We start from the raw sequence: 20,169 nt of genomic DNA on the forward strand, positions 1-20,169 counted from the left end.
GTAGAAAGTGGAGCTTTCTCTTTGTACAACTTTTATTTTAGTTATTTCAGGAAGCCATAAACACTATGGTCATGGTGTTTAGGACTATGTGAATAGACTATGATCTACCATAGCAATAGCGATTCAATTTAAGACACTGAAGGAATTCAGAATGTTAGGAATCACATAAAGGAACAAAGGGCAGAATTGTGTGCAGAATCCATACCACACTGAAACCCATCATAAAAGAAGAGGGTTTTTTGTCATGATGGCACAATGCTACAATCCTGATATCTGTTATGATGGCAGGAGGATTCTGAATTGACAAAGGCAGTCTCAACAACATAGTGAGTTTGATGTAATCCTCGCTTACATAAGATCTTGTGTCAACATTCATCTCTGAATAGAAATCTCAGTTACACTCTATATCATGTTTCTAAGATTTCCCAATTCTCCAGATATTCAGATGAATTCTTCTTTTGGACTAAAGATCTGCAAGATTTAATAATTCCATAGCAGTCAGCTCCTTACATTTCCTCAATACCCCTAAAACTCAATAAGTCACTGCAATGGAGCAAAATTAAAGTGAAACATAGCTGCTCTTACCAAGGAACTTAAAATCTAGCAAAGGAATGAAGTTTCACTCAAGGGATTCACCAGCAAGTTATTGTATGCCAAAACAAACAATTCTAAATTGTGTTTACTATGCTTTCTGGGAAGACCTCTGGAAGGAAAGTTCTTGTATCAGGAGAGGGTAGGAAGTTATTCATTTAGGCACTGTGTCTTAAAAATAGCTCTATTCAATGTTTGGATAATACATAAATATTATTTATATGTACATTTAGTAAAACTTAAAGAGAAGTATAAAATAAGCTTCATATTTGTCCATTTTAAAATATTTTTGGAAAGCAACATAATTCCATCGTTTTCTCCTTCCCTTAAGTCCCTCCAAACCCACTCAGATACTCTTCCCTTGCTCCCTGTCAAATTCACGGGTTTCTTTTAATTTTTGTCACAAATGTGTGCATATATGTGTACGTGTGTGGATGTTTATGCATGGTTGTGCATGTGTGTACATGTGCATGTCTGTGTGTCTGTAATTCCTAAATACAACATGCTTAACCTGTTTGTTAATTGTATGTATGTTTTCAAGGCTAATCATTTGATATTGGGTAGACATTTAGTGTATTTTGTGGGTATGTGTGTGTGGGGGGGAGATTGATTATTTCTTCCGTTCTCAGAAATTCGAAGTTGCCTGTAGTTCATAAGTTTTCTTCTGTTCACATTAGCATTTCTGTTGCCATAGTGGTTCATTTTATAGTATGGTGTGTGCGTGTATATGTGTGTGTGTGTGTGTGTGTGTGTATGTACACCTTGCATATATAGTCCTATGTATCGTGGTTTTTAGGGGCTGGAAAAGTTGCAATTTACCTATGTGTTATTGAAAATAGAAAATCAATTTTGCATTTACATCCTTTGAGTACCTTGTTATACTCACTGCTTTACCTGTTACTACTCTATACAGATTTTGTTTCACATGCTATGGGTTACATATAGTTTCCTTACCTCTTTTAGTAAAAATGCTGCTTAATTTACACATTTTAGTTAACTGCCCATCAAACCTTCCATTTTGTCCAGGTATGAAGACCTGTCCTAAATGTCAGAATAAGGTGTGCCTCAGTGATATGGCACTCTTAGCGGAACTGACTGCTTTGATTGGTTCTTTTCGTGACTCTGTCTGACATGCTCATACCCACTGGCAGTCACTCCATGTTGTGAGTCTAGAAGTCACATTGTTACCTTCCCTTTCTTCATTGATGCAATGGAGTGGCTCCTGATGAGCCTAGAGCTATGGCAATGGACTTCAGTTTAAATGGATTGTGATCCTGGCATTCCACTTTCCTTCTACTTTCCAACTTCTCATTCTTTTCTGAAGCAGATTTGCTTGACAAAGTCGCACAATGCCAAATACTCATGTCAAACACACAACTCTTGCTCTGGAGCAAAAAGCAATATAGAAGATCCTTCTGAGACTCCTGGGAGCATCTTTGCACTTTTGTCTTAAGAAAATATCTAGGTGCAAGACTAAGAAGGTAGAGAATGTGTCTTATTCTCCTTAGGTAACTGCTAAAGATAGATTTCTCTTTCATGCAACATCAGAAATAAAGTACCTCGTGTTAATCAAATGGCTTTAATGTTCATACAAGATTCAAGTCGACTAAATTTGAAGAGTAAATTTGTTTTAGTCAGAGGGACACATTTATATAGGAAAGCCATTAAGAATGAATTAAAGAAACTTAGGGCATTATGTTCTATTGATTATAACTTGGTGTTCTCCTTTGATACGAGCCACTTTAGCCTTGCTTTGTTAAACCTATCTGATACTGTAGATATTAAGGGAAAAGTCACAACATTCTCTGAGTCATGAGTATCTTCTTTTAAAATGGTGATTTTTAAAGTGAATAATTACTGTGATATTTACTAGCTATAAAAAATTTTAAGACTAATTTAACCCTAATTTTCACAATTTCCTGTTCACTGATATGCATGATGATCATCATTTCAGATGTAGGGTTTAAAATGCTCATTAAATGTTTCAGATACTTATTAATTTTACTAATTGTAAGCATTATTTCTATGAATATCTTACCATTTAAGTTAAATTATAAATATTTAAGGATCATGTTTAATATTATCTATAATTTTCATTTTAAATGCAAGATATTATGACTATATCAATGCTATTCAGCTGATTAGAACACTTTCTTTTATAGTGTGTTCTAAGATCCAGAGACTATAAGAGAGATAACACTTATTAAATGTTTGTTTTCTTAGACATGTCTATGAGGTAGCTGAAAGGAAGATGAAAGGAACAGAACTCAGTGGTAGAATGATAATTCATCCCTCTTCCATACTTGATAACTATTGTAAACATTTTTTATCAAAGACATTGCAGTGTGTGAATACATTATCCAGTAAACCTGATATCCAAAATGCTTTAAAGTGTGAACTTTTTGCATTAACATAGCACAAAAAGTGAAATACCTCACACTTTGAAATGTGTAGCATATGTGAGATTGTCAAAATGACTTCAGCATATTGTCTTCCTAGGAAACACAATGATCTTTGTGTTTAAAAAATCATCACTGTCATATGTCTCGCTGTGTCTTTGTAAATATTGCCAAATCTGAAACATAAACACCCTGGTCTCAACCAGTCTGAATAATGCATTCTCATGGAACTTCAAAATACTCCCAAGCCATTATTTTTGAATTCACATTTGCTTGTGTTTCTTTGCCTTGACAGCTTGCATTCAGTGTCATTCTTTTCTAACAAAACCAAAACTAAACCATGGGTTTTGGTCATAACTGATTAGTCCTTTGGATTCTAGAGTTTACTGTATGCTTGGGAACTCTTAAGCTGGGAAGCAAAAAATGACATGAGTGAGTTCTCATATCTTTTAAGTTAAAAACAAATGAGCAAAAGCAAGTTCATGATCTATGTGTTGGCAATAGCATGGTGAACAAGGAGTTTGCAATTTATGGCAATTGGTGTTTAAGTATCAGGCTTGATAGATTCTTTGAAATTAACTGAAAAAAAGTTGTCCTGGTATTTAGCACAGACTAGTATTCTTGTCTTAACTGGGGACAGATACTCTAGTGCTATCTAATATCAGGTCTTCATAGTTATGGGATGTGAACGAGGAACAGAGAGCACAGGTGAAATCTCCTAGGCATTGATTGTGCAAACTAACACTGTACCTACCCCTCCATATGCTATGTACCAATTTCTCCCAATTTCCAGTAACAACTCCATGTGAACATACATTTCCTCAACTTATAGTGTAAAATAACACTTTGATTCCCCTTTTGGATTCCTAGATATTAATTCACTTAGCAAAATCACAAACTTACATGATGGCTTAATGCATTTCTGTTGTGAAAGTAGATAAAATAGGGATGGATACAATTCAAAATATTGAGGAAAAACTGGATTAGTCCTCCATAGTTTACACATTAGATTATCTAATCAACAACACTAAAGTTCTAACTTTAACTCTATTTCTGCACCTTTAACTATATTTGATACTACAGAGCATGTATTTTAAGGAGCTGCTGTAGAAACTGAATTGGCCAAAGTATTTGGATCTTGTCTTATTTAATTCCCTAATAAGCCATGTAATCCTGAGTCATTTATCTTTGAGGTTTGAGTTATTCTGTATATAAATAAATTCATTAAAATTCAGGCAACTCCTTTCATTTTTAAAATGCTAATGATACCCATTCACTTGTCCATGTACTCATTTATTACTGGGTAAGCGGAATTACAACTTTTTCTTGCTATTTCTTGTTAGCATTTTTTTTTTTACATAAACTAAGAATTTTCTTTGGCTACTTTAAGACTACTTCAAAATGAGAGATACTTCTTTTTCTGAGATGAGAACACATCGCAAAGTTATATACGATTAAAAAAAGAAAAAAGAAAGAAAGAAAGGCAAACAATATAGAATAAAATGTCATGAAATAATATGAAAAAAAAATCAATAAGCCGATTGCCTCAGGAACAGGTCTAGCTGACTGCTTACACAGGGCACCTTTAACCTTAGAGAGTTTCAGGTCAGCTGATTAGATCAGACACTATCTTCTAAATTACTTCTCATGTGGAACGATCTTAGTCTCATATAGGATGACCCATCCTTTTAAAATCCAGACCCTGCCATCTCCAGTACTACTGAAATATAAAATCCAGCATCTCATCTCAGATTACGACTCCTGGCCACCTTTATCCCATTAGTCAGACATGCAGGTTCTCCAGCCTCTGCCACCACAATCACCTACCTCATCATTTCTGTCCTGAAGAGTCAGGACAGAAACTTTCATGATTCTCTCATATAAGCATACATTTGCAAATTTCCTTCACAACCATCTCTTATAAGTGAGAATTCTACAAGATGCCCAGACTCCGTAAAACTTGTTTCCTTCCTGGATATGACTAGAGAGAGTCGCTACACCCTGAATATATCAGTTATATTTATTAACAAAAATGGCCTTGTGATAATACATGCTGCTTCCTTATGAAGTACACAAAGCCCATTCATCAATTCATTGTACACAGATCATTGCGCCAATTCAATTTCCTTAGAAAAACAGAAAAAAAAATTCCACACTTGTAATCATCTCATCATGTACCATACCTCTGCCTATATTGTCTTCTTTTATTTCCTTAATGTTCCTTCACCTAGCTTATATAGTGTCTCACAATTGTCCATGAATCCCCACTACCTTTCTTGTATCCAGAGCTGGGCTTTAACTATGCAAGTTTTCTCTCACCCATTATATTCCATCATTTCCTTGATGGTAAAGGCTTCCTTTTGTATTATCAGCTTTATAAAATAATTTTGACATCATTTGGTTTTCATCTTCTATCAATTTCTGCCCAATTATATTTCCATAGAACCTAAAGATAAAGTCCTGTTCTCAGTTTATGGTTTGTTTGTTTTTTTTTTTTCTTTTTCTAGTCATTATTAGTGTCTGAAATTTCCCCTGTTCTACCAAGTTCTCTTTCAGCCATAGCTGATCTTTAGTTTAAAAACCAAGTGTTAATATTTGTCCTCTGGGAAAAAAAAAAACCTTTATAATCTAAGATGCTTTGCTTTAAAAAAATAGATTTCCATGAGTTCAGAAGGAATACATTTCTTTTCTATACTAGAGACTGTTTCTTATCCAGCTTTAACTTCTGTTTTTAGTTTTCCTCAATATACCAGCTTACTTCTGCTGACTTTATGAAATGATGACCAAACACAGCTTGGAAAGAAATGGTTTATGTCAGTTTATTGTGCATCATGAGAAGAAACCAAGGTAGGAACTGCAGACAGAAATTAAAGCAGGGATCAGGGAAGAACATTGATTAATGGATTTTTGCCTTGGCTGGCTTTCCTGTCTTTCTTATACAGGCCAGGACCACTCTGCCAGGGCTTTTCCTTCTCACACTGGTCCTCCCACATCACTTAGTAGTCAAGAAAACACCCCTAAATCCATAATCTTAGATCAATCTTATAGAGGACTTTCTCTTTTGCATTTCCCTTGTCCCAGATTACTAAAGTTTGTGCTAATTTGACATAAATAAATACATAAACAAACAGACAGACAAATAAGCTGGCATTCATTAATTTAACCTTAGCATGTCCTAAATTTAGGTTGAACTTTCTTCCATTTTTCCACCCTCCACATCACCAAGCCAACTAATGAAATTGCTTCCTCTCCAGCTCCACTCGTCCTTCCACAGACCATTTGCTAATGCTTTTTGAAGAAATAAAAACGATCTTTTGAAACATGCAACTGAATTTTTCAATTCCCCTTCAACTAACACACACACACACACACACACACACACACACACACACACACACACACAGCATTCTAATAATTTATTATTTCAATTAGAGAAAAAAAAAGTGCAAGATAAACATTTTATTCCACAGACCTCCCAGGACATATTATTCACACACATCTGAAAATCTCCCATTTTGTTTCATCAACTGCTTTCCATGTTTTCTCCTCTTTATTTCTCTATTTTTCCTCTACAATAAACACTTCTGAACCTTTCTCTAATTCTCTCTCATTCTCTGCACATAGAATGCTCTCTCTCCTGTTCTACAAGTCTGTTCCATACTCCTAAGAGAATACCCATTAATAAATGCCCATTCTAGGGCCCAGCAGACCAAAAGTAGATAATCTAGTCTACCTTCATTCTGTTATTCCTTACTTTACCTCTAATAGTGTTCTTTAATCATATAGTATGTAAGTTTTTAGGGGCATAAGCATTATCTTTTTTGGTTCTTAGCATATGGACAGATGAACCATTTGCATAAAAACTATATAGAATCATTTTATGTATGTCTATACAATGTATAGACATCAAGGGTAATGTGCCAATCAAATATCAACTAAATTGAGGAACAAGAAATGGTCTCAGACTCTGTTTCCTTTATTTTCATCACTTTGTTTTGTTATTTTATTTTACTCCTATGAATTAGATTTAGGTCCTCGCACATACCAGAAGATGTCTTGTTACATATTATTTCTGAGACATAGTCATAGTATGCAATTGTATAAGCAAAGGGAGGTATATCTGCATTACCCAGAGAGTCATGGGTTAATCATCTAATGACATTTTTAAAAAAGCAACAACAAAGAACAAACAAACAAAATCCTCAATCAGTAAGTGATACTAGCTTCTGTATTAAGGAATATTCACAAAAATTTCTTACATGGTCACAAAATGATCATCAGGTAGTCTGATAGATACCCAGTTAATAAGCAATGAGCCTGAAAGAACAAATCTCCAAATTTTGACATGTGTAGTTGTCACTATTGCATTTATAACAGATATAAATTGTGTGTGTTCACACACTCACATGGCTAGTCCTTTCACAGTTGGAAAAATGCAGCCCATGGCCAGCCAAGGGAAGAAGGTCTGATTGATAAGGATGTGGTGGCATTTCTGGTATAATAACAAATACAAGGATGTGGGAGTGATTACTGGAACATGCTAAAACAGTGAGAAACTACCTAAGTGTGATGTGCTGTGAAGCCATTCTGAAGGCACAAGAAAAAAAAAATAGTGGAAGTAGCAAAAGAGGCACACAGTGAAGCATCCCAGCTTGGTTCATTCAAAGTATGAATTATCGTCCTGGACATTTAAAATTGTTATTCAATCCAGTGATGGGAATACACAGCCTTGAAGGGCTCATGAAGTGAGCATATATAAGATGCCTGCTTTGCAGCAGTTACCAAATATTAATCCTCACCCTCAATAAGCCTTTACCAAAAGAGTAACTTAGCATATAGATAGTTTCCCAGTGACCTGCCACTTAGCTGAGAATAAGTTGAGAAAAAAAACCACCACAGTCAATGAAACCTGCCTCATACCTAAAACTTCTCCTGTATTAATTCTTTTCTTTTGCAAACAGAGAAATGAAAGGTGGAAAGAAGAAAAGCAGTGATGACAGGGAGCTAGGAGAAACTTGGAGTGATGCCTCTCTTTATCCAGGGCTTTGCCACAGCCTCCCTCATTTCCTGGGCATTGTTATCCAAGAAACCAGGTGGAGTGGTACAAGCAAATACAAGATTATCTCAGACAATGAGTAGCAGAGCATCGGAGTTAATCTATGTGTGATGGATCAATAGCCTGATCCGTAAGATACAGAAGTGGCCAAATCAAATGGCTTTCTGTTTGCTTTGCTATTTAGGCTTTGAAGCTCTACTTTTAAAATTCCACTTTGTCTCTTTTCTTAAGAGTGCTCATGCAAGTAAAAGACCACACATTGCAGCCTGGGATAAATACCCATGATCCCCCGAACAGGTAAGTCAGAGATAATTTGTATCCTGACTTTTTTAGACACAAAAGCTCAGTTTGAGATAGAATGAGTTCTACAGTACTTGCTATGTATCAAAGAAAGACTGCTCTTTCTCTATAGTTTTTGAAGAAGTACCTTGGACTTCTAAAACTTTTTATTTTAACTTTCTTACTAATCCACATTCAGGGACCAGTCCTGAAAATAAACATATTTACCTCATTCACTCATTTTCTAACTAACCTTAAAATTTCTATGGAATACTAAAATTTAATCGAAACAGTGTCTGATGCCAGACTGATATAATCCAAGACAGTGGCATTTTCTTTATTTGTTCCTGAGTCTCTAACCCTATACTTGACATTCATCTTTACATCCTTTGGGGTTGGTAAAAGTCCAATCAAAGACCTTTGATACATAATAATATGTTTGTATTACTGAAACTCAAACCAGGAAAGTGCAAGAAACCATGAGGTTTTTTGCATTATTCTTCCTTGTCAAAACTTTCCTGTTTTCCCGACATAATCAAGTTATGTCGGGAGGTACAAGTAACAGAAGAGCAGAGCTGTGCAGAAAGTTTCACTTGCTCTGAAATAGAGGCTTCAGCGGTGGGTAGGGGCAGGGTTGGGAGCAGAGGTGTTCTAGGGTCATCTCTATGCTCTGAAATGCCACCCAAGAATCCTTTACTGTCAAATCAGTGAGCTGAGAAGTTGGATACATCCTCTTGTGAGTCCACAAAAACTGTGTATCCTCAAGAACAGGCTTTGCTGGAACTTGTAACTTCCAATTAATCCCTGGGAAAAAAACTAGGTACTTTAATAGAACATGCCAAACATAAAAACATAATATAATATTTAATATTTCTCTCTCTCTCTCTCTCTCTCTCTCTCTCTCTCTCTCTCTCTCTCTCTCTCTCTCTCTCTCTCTCTAATTAAACAGGGCAAGAGCTGTCCAAGAATGTTCCCTCTGAACCACCCAGAAACTATGAGAAATGCTATCTAGGTCATGCTAATCAAGTCCTGAACTCTGAGAGAGGAGCCTGGTCTCTTGAATCAACAAAAAATGCTCTCAGTGTTCCAATACATGAGCTGCAGAGATGACACAACAGTTAAGGGCACTGGCTATAATTCCAGAGGACCCAGTTTCCTACCTGGCAGTTCAAAACGGTTTGCACCTTAAGTCCCATGGGATCTTCCATCCTCTTCAAGACTCCATGGACAGCATGAACAAATGTGGTACACAGACACATATGCAAAACGAACATCTGTACACATAAGAATATTAAAATAAATAAAAGTATTCTAAAATCTTCATAGGTAGAAAGGAGACTTGTTGCCATGGCATATAGACATATCAAACCAAAAGAATTATGCTCGTTTTCATTTTGAAATACCCTGACTTCCTGTGCACTTTTTTAGGTAGGCTTTAAAATGCCATATCAAATATTGTGGTCCTCTTGCACCTCTAAAGAGGTTAGGCCAGTAAACAACAATGTATTTATTCATAGCTAAATACTGCAGATTTAGTAAAGGTTTTCAAAAGCCATTTTATGCATTGTCTAAGATATACAGTCTCAATCTAAGCCATTTCATTACCACAAGGAAAATTATTTAGAAAGGATCATAATGACAGGAAGAAAATTAGACATTATAATACTGACACATCATGTTCTATATCTCTAGCACTAAAACTATAGGAGAGAAGTAAATAAAGAAGCAAAAATAAATGTACATAAAATGCTTTCTAAACTTCGATGCTTAAGGAAAGCAAAAAGACAAAATGATGAAGTGTCGATAATCTAAGGAAAAACCCTTATGCCTATTGCAAGGCACATTTTATACCCATTCCTTATGTCCCACACATATAATGTATAAGATCTTGGACTTAAGGCAACTGATGAATTTTAGTTCAGTAATATAGTGATATTTCTGAGGCATTCATAGCACATCTCCACAACATAAAGCCACCAAATGAGTTAGATATACAGGTGAGGAAGTCTCTTTAGACTATATAGTACATAAACATAAAGCCAACAAATGAGTTAGATATACAGGTGAGGAAGTCTCTTTAGACTATATAGTACTTATTTTCTTTGTAGCAACCATTTTATGCGTTCAATTATCTTACCTTTCCAGATTAGAAGTTAAATATATGAAATGGTGAATAAATCAGTACTTTCAATTATTTAATAACGATTTGCTCCAAGCATGAAAGATTAGCAGTAAATGATTACATCACATCCTAACAGAGATATACATTATAAAACTGGTAAATATTGAAGATTTTACATTTTAGAAGTATGACTTGTGAAATGAGGAAAAGAAGAAAGTTCAATGCTATGGGCAAGCATGGAATGCAAGCCAGAAGGACCCTTGTGTAGATTGTTGCAGTATAGGGAAGCTATGAGGGGCTTCCTGGAAGAGAAACATGTTTTAGATTTATTACAACAAATAGGAACTACTAATAAAATGTGTGTGTGTGTGTGTGTGTGTGTTTACCTGTGTCTGTATATAGTAGCTTGTGTATATGTTCCTTGGTAATTATACACCTGTATGTAAATTTATGTGGAGACCAAAGAATAACACTGTTTCTTGACATTAGCTTTCACTATTAATTTTTAATATTGAGTGTCTCAAGAAATTGTACAATACCACTTCAACTAGACTGGGTGGTCATCAAATTCCAGTGATCTTCTATTAGGAAAACTTCTTTTTCCTCCCTAGTTCTGGAATTATAGAACACCTTGCCAATCAACAAAAGGAGTGAATACAGAAACACTGATGGGGAGGAGAGACTCCAGAGGCAAAGGTTAACAAAGGTGTCCTCAGAGATGTGGTAACTATGAGGTCTTAGGTGACAAATGAGATAGTTAATAGAGTGGTATGCAAAGTCAGACCATAGATGAATAGCATTTATGACAGGCTGATGGAGCCTCATTGGTCATTTGGCTTGCCTTGGTTATTATCTTTTTCTCTGGTACCTCCATCAACCATGGTATTTAATGAAAACAAAGGACTAAGCAAGGTTTAGTTTCCTAATTAAAATCTGCTCGAGGCCTCATAGATGCAGTGGGACTTCACATTCAGATAGTATGCATTCTCTCATTTTATTTTTACATATTCCTTCCTAAAATTTTTACATATTCATTACTAATACCTTTGCAGTAATGAACAGAGTATCTGCATTTGATTGACACAGATGAAAAGTGTTTGAAAGTCATTATCTCAAATACAAAAAGATTTTGAATAATCCTTCAGTATGTCAAGGCGTGCATTTCATAGCAATTGTTAAGTATTTTTATGTATTGAGGGGAAGAAGTTAATTTAAAGCATTTGTGATGCTTAATGTCACCAGGAACAATTGGGAGGAAAGAATTGTAACCTCTGATACACCCTGGCATCTTTTAGAGGTCAGAATTATTACAAACAAAATAACATGGCCCTGAAGATTCATTCCCATAGCTTCAGATACCAGTTCTCAATATTTTCCTCCTCCTCCATTTCCCCTTTTCTTACATTTTTAACCTTAGTTGACTATATGATCCCAGCTTCTTAATAAGCAATGCCTGGGGCTGGGAGCTGAGAAATGCTAAAAGATTGAGCTCCTGTGGATATTTGCAATTCACGAAGAATCTAGTAAGACTATAAAAACTGTCTAAGGCTACATGTATAAAAGGTTCAGTCTAAGGTTTTGGTGATGTTGATGAAGAGATCTGGAAACACGGTAATCTTTTGACAATCTCCATATAGAGTTGGGGATCTCTTTCTGGTCAGTCTGTTATAAACACTGTTCAGGGAACTTGACCTTGCACATGGTGGAGATCACCTTTCAATTTCTACTGCCCCACCTTCCTTCCTTCATGATAATTGTCTTTTAAGGAACTCTTACTGGTCTGGCAAGGAAGTCTGCTGGGTAAAGTGCTTGCCATGAAAGTCTGACCTCCTCACCTTTGCTTGAATCCCCAAAAGCCAAAATGCTTTAGCGCAAGTGTTCAAAATCCTCTTATACTCCTCCCAGGAGATGGAGGCTGAGACGAGAGGACTTTCTGAGACTCCAAAGTCATTTAGCACCCTTATGAAACAGTGAACAAGACTTCTTGTCTCAAGCAAGGTGGAAGAGGATAAACACCTGACGTTCTCTCACCTCTACAGGTGGACCTTGACACATGTGAGCCTCCATTCTTTACAAACAAAGGGAGAAAATATTTTATAAGTGTGATTTCTAATCAAAGAACAAACATCATATTTCCTTTCTGTCATTGATGTGGATTCACTTCATTATGGGTGGCACCAGAATGTTCTCAACAGACTCCAGATATCTGTTGGTTGCCTCGTGGAGTATCTAGCTCCTTAGCTAGGAGACGTTTGTAGCATCTCAGTTGAAAGCCATTTATGTAGGAATCTGATTTGGCTCTAACAGGAAATACTTAATGAAAACCCCCACTACTCCCTGCATTCCTAAAGAATTCTCTTTTGACTTACTTACATGTCATGTGTTAGGTCTTTTAGGAAAAGAGGTCACACTGTTCTGCCTTACCACATAGACATCACTAGATCTGACTCTGCCTCAGCTTACACAGTGTGAAATAAGTGGAGAATAATTTGACTAACCGTTATCCAAAACTTTATTCTGCCTCTCTAGATATGTTGCAAAAATAAATCTCTGAAATTCAAACAATATTTTATAAATAAAAATAAATAAAGTATTCAACTCTGGTGATTAGATACAATTCGTTCAGTTGCTTGTTCACCATATGAAGTAATAGCCATGCCTCAAAAGTCCCTGATGAATCAAACAGTATGCTAAAACTAGATCAGAAAGACAAAGGACTTTCTGGATCACCAAGGAAGGACAGGGTTGCAAAATGCCTAGCACTTTATTCCTAATTCAGTCATCATGATGTAGTAGCCTTCTGCTCAGATGTTGTTTGAAACAAAGAACAGACAAAGTATAGTTGGGAGCATTTATCTTTGACCGCTGTGCCCCACATCCCTTCTTTAATGATTTTTATCTGATTTTTATCAGACTTTTTTTCCTTAGCTTGTTCCTTCCAAGTTTTATTCTGTATGTTCTCAAAGACCCAAATCCCCATCAGGGAAGGCTGAAATGTGCTTCATATTGGCCGCCAGTCCATGAACACCTTCCCTTAGCCCCTACTGGAGACTTCTATCCAATCTCTAAGGAATTCTGATCAACCACCCAGGCAAGTAGAAGATTCCCTACATAAATCTAAATGGTGGGAATGAAATAAATTCTGCTGTATTAATACTGAGTTAAGTAGTAGCAGGCCAGCAGTGGGCCATCATTCAATATTTGAAGGAAGTACAATGTGGGCAGTGTAACTTTTTTTCCAACTAACACCTATATGTATTTTAGTTGTTCTTGTTGCTGGTGATGTTATGGTAACTTGTGTGGCATCCAGCCTTCAAGTCCCTTTGTAGGTTTACAGTTCTCTCTTGTCTGAATAATTCAATCAAACTAATCTCAGGAAAGCTCCCTGGAAAAGATATTATCTCTATATTGAAAGCTGATTCTCTGATCTAGTCTGGTTGAAAACACACTTCTCTGAATCCTGGCTTTGGAGAATTGTGTCTGTAGCTACCTCCTAAGATTCTAAGAATTAAAAAAAAAAAACCTCACACAAAAGAGATCAGTCAATAGTAATAATTATTTCATTTCATTAAATTGCTTCTTTTTAACCCTTTAACAGTAAGGGAAACATTCTTTATATCTTATAAATATTAATCAAATTGTTAAGCAGCTACGTCAACCTGAATTAATGTTTGCTAATTATCTTAACGTAAGGTATAAAAAAATAATATGTGAGAGGAAAGGGAGAAGAAAATAACAATATTGCTGGTAAATGTGAGAAAGCAAAGCCATTGGAAGAGTCTTAGACATTCTCTAGAAGATGCTGCAGAGATATCAGATAACGAAGTCACCTCTTATCAACTTCTTCATCAGTGCTCTTTAGAAAGCAATCTTTAATAATTACCTGAGCTATAGACATAGCTGCTTTATATTTGCAACCGTTCTGTACATTGACATATTTTACAAAGCTCAATCAACTCTTCAGCCCTTTTCTTAAAATCCTCGTTTTTTTCCCATTATTCTGCCAACTGTTGTTGCTTTCCTGGCACCCCATTTGGTCTCATTATCATGCATTCCTCAGCATTGTAAAAAATGAAAAGTGGAAAAAAATCACATATTTTTCAGCTGACTTAACACTGCGTAAAGTGCTGAGATTATTAATTGAACATCTTGATTATAAATTAGGTGGAAATAATGTTGAAGAAGCATCCCCTAGTCGTATAGCATTATTATTAGGACTACACACTGAATGATTCAAATTCCAGTCTGGTAATAGTAAATATAGTTAATACCAATGAATGTGAGCTCATAGATTTTGGCTGAGTATCAACCAAATCAAGCAAGCAATTGCCTCCATCAATTTGAGGTTTATATCCTAAAAACTGCATTGCAGCTGAATCTTTCCCCTGTAACCACTTGAGAACTATACTAAGAATTTAGAGCCACACTGAGAGCTCTGTCCTTTCTGGAAACACTTAATTCAGAATCCCAACATTTTTTAAAACCTCATTAAAATTCACTCAACTATTTTCACTCAGAGATGATCATTCAAGATGAAGTTGGGTGGATGATCACCTTAAAGAGTTCCAGGAAAATGTGTTCATTTTGCACTTCATAAAGCATTGTCCTTGTTTTAGCAAGTATTTAGCTTGCTCAAGTTGATAAAGCAACTTCAGAATCAAATTTATTAGCATTTTACCACTCAATTTTTAATTACTACTTAATTGTATCTACCCATTAAGCATACATGGGAAGATTTCTGTTTGCCAATACTTTGCATACTATTGACATGGAATTGGCTGAGGTGACAAATCTTAGCATTACAATCATTTACACAACTGATTTCTTTCTTTTTCGAGGGGCGGTGGGGGAAAGGTTTTATTCAGCTACACTTCAATATTGCTGTTCATCATCAAAGAAAGTCAGGTCTAGAACTCAAGCAGGTCAGGAAGCAGGAACTGATGGAGAGGCCATGGAGGGATGTGACTTACTGGCTTGCTTCCCCTGGCTTGGTAAGCTTGTTTTCTTATAGAACCCAGGACTACCAGCCCAGGGATGGCACCACACACAATTTCCCTTCCCTTGATCATTAATAAGCTGAATCTCATGCAGGCATTTCCCCAACTGGAGCTCCTTTCTCTGTGACAAATTCAGCTTGTGTCAAGTTGACACACACACACACAAAAATGCCAGTAAAATTGACCCCTTGTCAACTTGACACACAAACACATCACTATTAAGCCTCAACCCTTACTTTCTTATTCATCCCCAAGATCTAAATAACTTTAAAAGTCCCATAGTCTTTGCAAGTTCTTACATATTAAAATTCCAAACCCTTTTAAAAAAAATCCAATCTCTTAAAACTCAAAGTTTCTTTTTACAGTTAAAAGTCTAACTGTGGACTCCAGTAAAATACTTTCTTTCTTCAAGAGGGAAAAATATCAAGGCAGAGTCACAATCAAAAGCAAAATCAAACTCCAACCATCCAATGTCTGGGATCCACTCACGAACTTCTGGATTCCTCCTAGGACTTGGATCACTTCTACAACTATGCCCTTTATAACACACACTTTGTCTTCTGGGCTCCAGATGCCTGTACTCCACTGCTGCTGCTATTCTTGGTGGTCATCTTGTGGTACTGTCATCTCCAAAACAATTCTGTCTGCTGTCTTCTGCTGCAACTAGGCTTCACCAACAGCCTCTCATTGGCTCTCTTCATGGTGCCAAGCCCAATTCCTTTGCATGACCCCTTCAGTCCTGGGCCATCAATTGCAACTGAGGCTGCACCTACACCAATGGTATTCCATGACCTCTCATAGTGACGAGCCTCAGAGCCTCAGAGGCTCTTCATGACCCCTTCATGCCTTCAAAACCAATACCACCTAGGTGACTCTTACATATTACCAAGTCCAGCCACAGCATGAAATAAAAACCTTGGCTATCTCTGGAACACCGCTATCAAAGAACACTACCCAGAAGATTTCACCTCAATGATGCAGGTCTCTTCTTAAGCACCACTAATTTTTTTAGTTTCAGCTAACCAGCATCAATAGTCCCAGTAACTCAAAGGTTTGCTTTAGTAGTTCTGGTATCTTGCTAATCACAGCTGAGACTTCAGCCCCAGCTAACCAAAACCACAGAATCTTCACAATCAAAACAACATGGTCCTGATAAGAGTCTTTAATGTTCCCTCTGAATTTCCACAAGCCAGGCCTCTACCATTTGCCCTGTTCTCATTATCTTTTAAGCTCCTACAGAACATCCTTCAGAGTTTTTAACATCCACTGACCCTTCTATCCCAAAGTTTCAAAGTCCTTCCTCAGTCCTCCCTAAAATATGGTCACTAAAACATGGTCCGGTTGCCTCAGAAATACCACACTCCTGGTACCAATTTGTCTTAGGGTTTCTATTCCTGCACAAAATATTACTGGCTCACACACAGCTGATTTCTTAAATCCTGGATTATAGAATATTTTAGTGTAAACCCATTTCCCCACAGTCTAGTAATATTCCAGCTGTGAGCTCACTGTGTATGTCAGTTTATTCAGACTACAGGAATGGTTATTTAAGGGAGCATCAGTCTGCTGATGCTGTGAATGGTGCTTTGCAGATGAGATGACCTTCTCTAGCCAGTTTCCAAAGTAGACAAGCTTGCCATTCACTGGGGGGTATCTTTGTCTAGCCAGTGGAAATATCATATAAACAATACTGCTGTGTCTTTGAGAAGACAGACTGTTTGCACAGTGAATATCTGCTCCTACAAGAGCTTCCATCCTGCAAAGTTCCCTGCAAACTTTGGAGGTAACATCCCTAAAATTTTAAAAACATATTCCTGTGAATCAGATTATATGGGAGAGATTCATGCTAGATTAGGTCATTCTCTCATTTTTCATTCTGAGTCTGAATATATATATGGGGATAATTGTGTAATTGTTCTCTACTGGTGCCATTTCTAAAAAAGTCTCAATGAATAGAGATTTTTATCCTCTCCACTGCCATGTTATGGCTCTCCTGTTGTCATATTTATCTTCCTCCTTTACCTCTGTAGGCAAAGAAAAACACACCTGCAGAGTTTGTGATTGGTGGCACATAGAATACTTTGGAGTTAAAGAAGCTCATTGTAGATGCAGGAAGGACAATAACTGAAAATTTGAGGATAGAAAAATGGACCAATTGGCCCTTCAAGATGACCAGAATAGAAGGGTCTCCTTTGGTCTTGAGATCTAAGTCTGTTTTCCTATCCTCATGTGGGTTCACTGTTAAGTCAAATTCACCCATGTGTGAATAACAGTATAATAATGGGGAAAATAATCTGGATTCTGGAGTCAGGTGGAATATTCAGAATGGAGAGAAATAAGGCCTGAAAGCTTCAGTAAACTGGAGATTCTAGAATTTACTGATGATAGTGAAAAATGAATACAAAACAAAGAAAGGCAGATTTTGTGATCACTGCCACCAGATTGCTTTTTTTTTTTTTTTTTGTATTTAAATTGGATGGAAGATGGAGAAGCATGCATGAGATGGAATAAAAAGATTCTACACTTGGGAAAGCAGAGATAGATGCATGCATTAAGGAAAGAAATAGGGCAAGATACCATAAAAGGAGCTGAGACAGCCCTTATCCCCTATGACTCAGGGGGGGAATACTGAGAAAATATTTGAAGTCATTGAGTAATTTCCAAATTCTGTTTCTTGACATCATTGTGTTTTCACTGATATTAGAGGCCCATTCTTGTTTTGTAGGGTTTACAAACCCTGCAGAGTTGCCCATGAGATTAACCACTCCTGAAACTCATCACACATTGTTCTGGGGCCCAGATCAACATGCAGTACAATGTTCATTTTCTTTTCTGTCTTCAGATCTCCAGTTTAAGTATCCTTACTTCATCACTTCGGAAAGACATTTAATGTTCATTAAGGAGACATAAATAAGTTGATTCTTTATCAATCTTCCAACTGGGTCAATTCCACCCTGAGTCATTAAATGTCTTAAGAATGAAAAATCTATCTTCGTTTAATGACAACTTTAAAATGGTATTTTAAAACCAAAAGATTTATATGTCATTAAGAGATGATTATAATTCACTAATATTAGATTTGGCTCACCCATTGAGAGTGCTTTACAGGACAATTCTGGGATTGAGCTAACTACCTTTCAGTATAGAAGACAGAGAACCACCTTGAAGGTCTTTTTAAAAGATTAACATTTATATAGTTTGTGGCTTGAAAGATACATGGTAACCAAGAGCTACTGACAACATCAACATTTAAAAGAGATGTTAACCAAGAAATGTGAACAAAAGTTTTGGTCCAAACCCACAATTTAAAAAGTGAACAAAATTAAACACTAAAGTCAGCTACTAAAAATGTAAATAAACAAAACATAATTATAAATTAATAAGATCATTAGAATCACAAAGTCACTCTTTTCACGAAGATCACAGTTTCCCTCGCTTCATGTTCTGATCTTATCCCGACTCAGAATTGCTCCAAGCTCCAATAATATTCAGAAATGGCATTTTTTTCATGTATTTTATATTTTGTTTCCCAAATTTCCAAGACAGCTAAAGGATCGTTTCAGTAGTCACCTACGTCTGATTTAACTGCTTTGATTTTATTCTTAGTATTCTGTTACTATTGCTTTCCTTCCTTTTATTAATATCCCACCATTGTGTGTTAATATTATGCTTCATATTTCTAAAAGATTCAATCTGAAGCCTGATAGTTCCACTTTTCTTACTTGCATGATTCTCTGAGATTTGAGCATCAACAATTTCTTCATGGCTTCCAAGTCCTTGGACTACACTCTTTGTAACTGTCTTTGCAGTAGTCATTGTCATTCCTAGTTGTAGATACAACTCCAAAAAGCAATAAATACTTTTATTTTTTTCAATATTGTGCTTCTATTTTTTCAAGTTCTTTATACAATTTTTATTTAGTTTTACTTTATTTTATTTTATTTTATTTTAATTTTTTAATATTTTTTATTACGTATTTTCCTCAATTACATTTCCAATGCTATCCCAAAAGTCCCCCCCCCCCCATTTCCCTACCCACCCATTCCAATACTTTTGGCCCTGGCATTCCCCTGTACTGGGGCATACAAAGTCGTGCTTCTTATGAGTCAACATAATGGACCATGTGACGAGGCAGTCCATGACCAATAAAGAATGGGGCCTTATTACTGTGATGGCTACAGTTCTGACTCACAGCTACCAATGTGACTTTGGTTTTCCTGCTCATCATCATTTCCTGTTGTCCAAAAACAGTTGCTAGCATATAAGGTTTCTGGGAGCTTAGCACTATGAATAGTATAGATACATTTGTATTTTAATATCCTATTTTCTCTACCACAAAAAGGAGAAGTACATTGGATAGCATCTAAATTTTCATAAAAATCAAGTTTTGCATGTTTTGTTATTAGGCACATAAGAAAACATCAAAAAAAAAAAAAGTTCTTAGTTTATTCCTAAATGGTGCTCCCTTCCTTAAATCTGGACTAATGGGGGAAAACTGTATTTCAACTCTAAAACTTATGTTTAAATTGTTGATTTTCTTTTTTTTTAAAATATTTTTTTATTACGTATTTTCCTCAATTACATTTCCAATGCTATCCCAAAAGTCCCCCATACCCTCCCTCCCACTTCCCTACCCACCCATTCCCATTTTTTGGCCCTGGCGTTCCCCTGTACTGGGGCATAAAAAGTTTCCAAGTCCAATGGGCCTCTCTTTCCAGTGATGGC

The 20,169-nt window shown here is 36.3% G+C and overlaps 1 long non-coding RNA gene across 1 annotated transcript in view; it reads left to right on the plus strand.

Annotated features, from left to right (window-relative positions):
• Positions 1-203: 203 nt before the first annotated feature.
• LOC110284445 overlaps positions 204-20,169 on the plus strand; it is a 21,957-nt gene continuing 1,991 nt past the window's right edge. The window contains exons 1-3 of the long non-coding RNA XR_002376938.1: positions 204-326; positions 5,726-5,837; positions 9,275-9,501. This is a non-coding gene — a long non-coding RNA (uncharacterized LOC110284445). The remainder of the gene's footprint in view (positions 327-5,725; positions 5,838-9,274; positions 9,502-20,169) is intronic.

The sequence above is a fragment of the Mus caroli genome, chromosome 18 (genome assembly GCF_900094665.2).
Source record: "Mus caroli chromosome 18, CAROLI_EIJ_v1.1, whole genome shotgun sequence".
Taxonomy (NCBI): Eukaryota; Metazoa; Chordata; class Mammalia; order Rodentia; family Muridae; genus Mus; species Mus caroli.